This window comes from Octopus bimaculoides, chromosome 25 (assembly GCF_001194135.2).
Source record: "Octopus bimaculoides isolate UCB-OBI-ISO-001 chromosome 25, ASM119413v2, whole genome shotgun sequence".
Classification (NCBI taxonomy): Eukaryota; Metazoa; Mollusca; class Cephalopoda; order Octopoda; family Octopodidae; genus Octopus; species Octopus bimaculoides.
In genome coordinates, this window is record NC_069005.1 from 4,061,189 (window position 1) to 4,067,186 (window position 5,998).

Below are 5,998 nucleotides of genomic sequence, written 5' to 3' on the forward strand. Positions count from 1 at the left end.
TATATATATATATATATATATATATACACACATACATATTATACACACATGCATATATATCTATGTTTATATATTTATATATGTATATATGTATACATACATACTTGTATCTATATAAATATATATATATAAATGTACATATGCATATATATGTATATACATATATGTATATATATACATGAATATATATATATGTGTGTGTGTGCGTGTGTGTGTGTGTGAACTTTAATTTATGCAAAAACAAAAGAGGAAGAGAGGCGTATGAACAACAAGGAAATCACCTTCTTTCTTTCACCAAGCTACTTCCACGCTACAGGCTGCGGTCCAGATATTTCATATATTATCCACTGACAAAATGAACACGAGATGCATACGGAGAACTAGTGATGCAAGACGCAGCGTTGAATGAAATATAGGTGTACACAATCTTTTTAATACGTTCGTGAGCACTTGGATGTGGGAAGACCTTTCGCTACTGAAATATTCTCGGGATAATATTCTCTTCATAGACAATATGTGTCAAGGCACATCAATGGGCTATAAATTACGTCATCACGCCGAGGAGCGTATCCATACTTCATCAGCTGCGCAGAACGAGACACTGGTTTCCACCTACAGGAATAGATAATCTAACGTAATGGTCTCCATTTGGCTCACATAGCATATAATTGCATTGGTTGCCACAATGAACTAGGTCGCTACAGTATAAGGCGAAAGCCCACAGATGCAGATCATATAAATCACACAACGTAATGGTTTATACCACCACTATTCCATATAACTTGCTGTTGCGAAACTGCAAAGAATAACATGCAGTGCGCCAGCTTGGAAATTAACATCTCCTAATTTCAATTTAATGAAATTATATAGCGGAAGCGTAATCGTAAAGTTTCGCACTATTTGTCACAAAGCCTTGTTTTAATGCACACTACTCTAATATGTTTAATTGAATTATCGGACGAGAGCATCGCTCAAGTTATCTATATTTGGCAAATGTTAATGTTAAAATATCTCAGTTATTTTCACCTCAGGAGTCAAATGTATATATGAGATCACGTTTGTATGAGTGCGTGTGTACGTGTATAACTATGCGTGCATATGTCTGTATGTGTATATATATATATATATATATATATATACGCACACATGTCTAGCTTACTTGCGTAAGTTAATATGTATGCTTGCAGACATGTGTAGGAATGTGTAAATGGAAACTAACAAACCGAGACTCAGAAAAATGTCAGTTATATGCAGAGATATTATCCATCTACATATATGCATACAAACACAAACACACTCGCGTGTCTGTGTGTGTGGTGAAGAAGCACGGCTTTGTGATTAGCGTGTTGCGTTTAATAGTGTAAGATTGTGGTTTCAGTTCTTGAACCAGGACAGGCATAGTGTTCTTGATCACAATACTTTTTTTGACGTTGGTCATAATCAGTATTTCTCCGGCAAGCCAATATTCCATCTTAGACAAGTGGAAAGATACGCCACAGGATCCAGGAAGAAGACCATAACAGCTTATGGCTTGGGATGACCTTTAATTCGGGTCTAGGCTTGCTGCGTGGGAACTTGGACAGTGTTGCTTTCTATAGACCAGGGCCGACCAAAATCCTGTCAGTGGATTTCTTTGACGGGAACTAAAAGAAATACGTACATGCATGCCTACATACATACTACATAATGCATACATGCATACATCCATACATACAGGGTGTTCAAAAAGATTCTCGGCAATGAATGATTTCACCTTGACTCTCCAAGAGTCAAATTCTCCAAGATGTATTTCAAAACATGTGTAGAAGAGTTAACTTATGCACTGAAAATGAAGGACAACACTTTCAACACCCCTTATATGTATGCATGTATACATGTGTCTATGCATGTATACATAATGCATACCTATATAGTGACCTGAAAGATAGATGGAGATAGACATATATATATAGAGAAAGACAAGCAGGGAGAGGAGGAAAGAAAGAGAGAAATAATTGGTGTATTATAGGTATATATTTAGCCTTAAAATTTTGCTATGTTTATGTGTTTTTATACGTCGTAAACGAGTAATTTGTCGCATACTGATCGTTAAAATAACTACCACGTTTACATAGGTCGGAACGTTGATATGATAGGCTAAAGTGATTAAAGTTGAATGAAATTTACTGAGGAAAACACAGAAACACACACACACACATAAACATGCGTACTACTATCTATCCATCTATCTGTCTATTTCTCTCTCTCTCTCTCTCTCTCTGTATATATATACATGCATATACATATATACACAGAGAGATGTGTCTATATATATATATATATATATATACGCATCTCTGTGTGTATATATATGCATGTATATATATATATATATATATATATAGGTATATATGTATGTTGTCTGTTGTATGTTTGGTTGTATGAGGGTGTCTGCATTTAAAGATACATCCGTACAATTGTACATACACATAACAGAATGAGTGATACATCTATATATCCTCACATGCGTTGAACGTACGGCTTTATGTGTGTGCGTATGTGTGCGTGTGTGTGAGTGTTTTGCCGATTTTGCGAGCAATTTAAATTAATTATATTAGTATTGACTACAAATTAATTGACTGTAGTTGCCATTGGCAACGTACTTCACTCTAATACATTAAGGATTTCTTTGACTGCATGGAAAATTGTTGCCAAAAGCAGAATTCGTTAAAATTCTAAATAGGAATTTCTTTAAGAGATGTTCATCTATCTCAGTTATGCAGTTTAAAACACGTTTCTGCTAAGAATTTATAATCTTGTTTGACTGGGTCATCTACCTTACGGTGTACGTGTGCTCAGCTCTGGCCACGTACTTTTTTGGTAGCCTAAACTTTATAAGAAATAGAGTAACCGTCATAATTTTAAGTGACACTGTAATTTGTAGGAGGGTGTGTTAAAGTTATTTTTAAAACGGAAACCTGGTATTTAATGAATACAAAAGAGTATATTACGATTTATCGCACGAAACAGTAAAATTACAGTGTAAATCTCGCTTTAAATGTTTGGCAAAGGCCATCAATTTCGGGGAAGCAAATAAGTTGGTTACATTGACCCCAGGATGTAAATAGTACTTAGGATCATGATCTCGAAAGCATGTAATTCAAAGTCGCTGAGAGGGACCCGCAACCGTTCATTTTGTGTCACACTCCACTTTCATTTTTCCCTCCAAGGCCTGTCATAACATAGACGGGCGTATGTGTATAACTGTACATACACAGACACACAGACACACACACACACAGACACACGCGCGCGCGCGTGCGCGCACACACACACACCCACATATATAAATATGTAGATAGATAGATAGATAGATAGATAGATAGATGGATGAGGCAGACAGATAGATGGAGATAGACAGATCGATACATAAATAGATAGAAAGACAGATACATATATATACATACATGCATAAATAAAACTTGTTTTCATGTCGAGTTATAAGACAATTTTACGTTAAATGGAAGGATTGTTCAATATTTCATTACGCTAAATATTTAGTATTCCTTTACAGTAATATCGATTGAATCCTCGTATTTTTGCGGTATTCAGACTCTCTGGCGATGTATATACGTATGTGTATTGGTATGTGTGTATATCCATGTGCATGTGTGTTTGTATGTGCGTGTGTGTTTGTGTGTGTGTGTGTGTGTGCGTTTGTTTCTGTTTATGCGATATGTATTGCCTTGTTACTTATATCGCGTTCTTTTCTAAGACGTACCGCAACAATAGGTTTCGCTCTTTCCCATCTGAAACACCAATCTAAGATATTGTACAGCATTAATATGTTATCGACGAACTCTACTCCTTCGTCTCCATTGTTATAGCTTAGCTCAGCGGCAGCGCTGAATGGATTTACATAAAATATTTTGTAGTGATGAGTTATTCTCAAGCATTGCGTTTTTCAGACTCTTTTACATATAGTTTCCTTTCGCTCTCAAGAAGGCCGTTCGTAAGTTAAGTGGAGTTTGACTCTCATTTCTTGTAGATAAATAATCTACACAAAGATATTTTCATTGCCACATTATTTTCGCTTTCCTAGTTTAATATATATATATATCGTTTTCCTGGTAATATAGGTTCCCAGGTATATGGAATCGCTAAATCCACAATACTACTACTACTACTACTACTACTACTACTACTATTACTACTACTACTACTACTACTACTACTACTACTACTACTACTACTACTACTACTACTACTAAATTGGGACTTCTAGATATTATGACTCTGTAAGTCTTCTGGCAGTAAATTATGGTTCTCAAAGTGCTCGTAAATGTTTTCTGAACGCATTCCTTTTAATAGCTTCCACACTAATGTTATGCATCTGGTTGGTCAATAGTTGCAAGTTGTACTTCCCTTGCTCTTATTTTTCACAATGAGTAATACCCTCCCTCTAGTCATCCCATTTGGTATTATTCCTCCATTATGGCAATCCTGAAGTTGTTCCCTCAGCCTCCCATGTAAACTACTAAATTTCTTTAGCATCTAGCCTTCAACTAAATCTAGTCTTGGACTCTTCCAATTCGGCACTTTTCCTAACACTTTACTCATTAATGCACTTGTTAACTATACTAATTTAATGCACTTTAACTATACTACATCTCTATTATGATTCACTGGCGTATCCCAGATATTACTCCAGGACTCTCTGGCGTCGTCTGCATTGTTTCTCTTCTTCATTACTTCATTATCCACGATTTATTTGGATATAAAAATCTCCTCTTATCCGTCTCAAACCATCTATTCTGTTGATACTGATCTATTCTTTTCTGATATCTAGAGAGTTTGCCTGCTACTGTTAGGATACGCTATTTCAACTTTTGTATTACTGTACCAAATCCTTTCTCTTTGACTAAGTGTCAGTTCTCAAGGGAAGATTTGCATCTTGTGTTTCCTAATTTGTTCAGTTTCCAGGCTCCTCTTCTACTCAGAACTTTTCTTAAAGTCTTCTCTTTATTTTTAGTATATTTTCCCCATTTGCTCTTTTTTAATCATTTCCTGTGAGATGTCTAATCTTCTAGTGACTACTGCCCATCTTGCATATATCAATAAATTAGTATTTCCTACATATTTAGTTTCTATCCTACCGAAAACAGAAAAACAGAACCCACTTACGTAGTCATTTCTAGCAGCGTCCTCCTGTTGGTGTCTTGTAACGCTGGCAATCTTTTTGTTACTTCTTTACTCATTAATTCCTGCAACTCATCTAAAATCTTCTGATCTTCTTCACTTAAATCACTTACGTCACTGGTGCCAATTGTCCCTTCCTTATTGGTAACGCTATTATTATTTTCCCATTAGCTTCTTCTTTGGTTTAAACAGTATCTCTTTACGTTCTTGTTTGTCTTTCCTACTCCTGGCTTTTCTTTTCCAGTTCTATTGTGATTTCTTCTACCTCCAAATTTGTCATCCACTTTCTTCTAATAGAATTAGCTTGATTTACAAATCTCTTCTCTGTCACTTTGAACATACCCTTCTCTACAAAAATATTATTATTATTATAATTATTATTATTATTATTATTATTATTATTATTATTATTATTATTATTATCATTATTATCATTATTCATTTTCTTTTATTTTTCACGAGATCATCAGGTGTGCAAGAAAAAAAAATAACCTAAACCAACGAAACAGCTGAAGAAGCAGTTGCTTCTAAGACTACTGCTGCCAAGGTTGGTTGTAGGCTTCATACTAATGCGTTTTTTTTTTCTTACGTACATCATTCGAAACACGTGCCGTCACGATATAAATTACGAAGATGGATGATGCCATGCAGTGTAAGACACACAGTTCGCTACTTTGGTGAGTAAGAAGAATATATACCTTCATACTTATTGCCTCTATCTATCTATCTATCTATCTATCTATCTATCTATCTACCTCTCGATATACATATACATACACACACACATATATATATGCATATATATATATGTATATATATA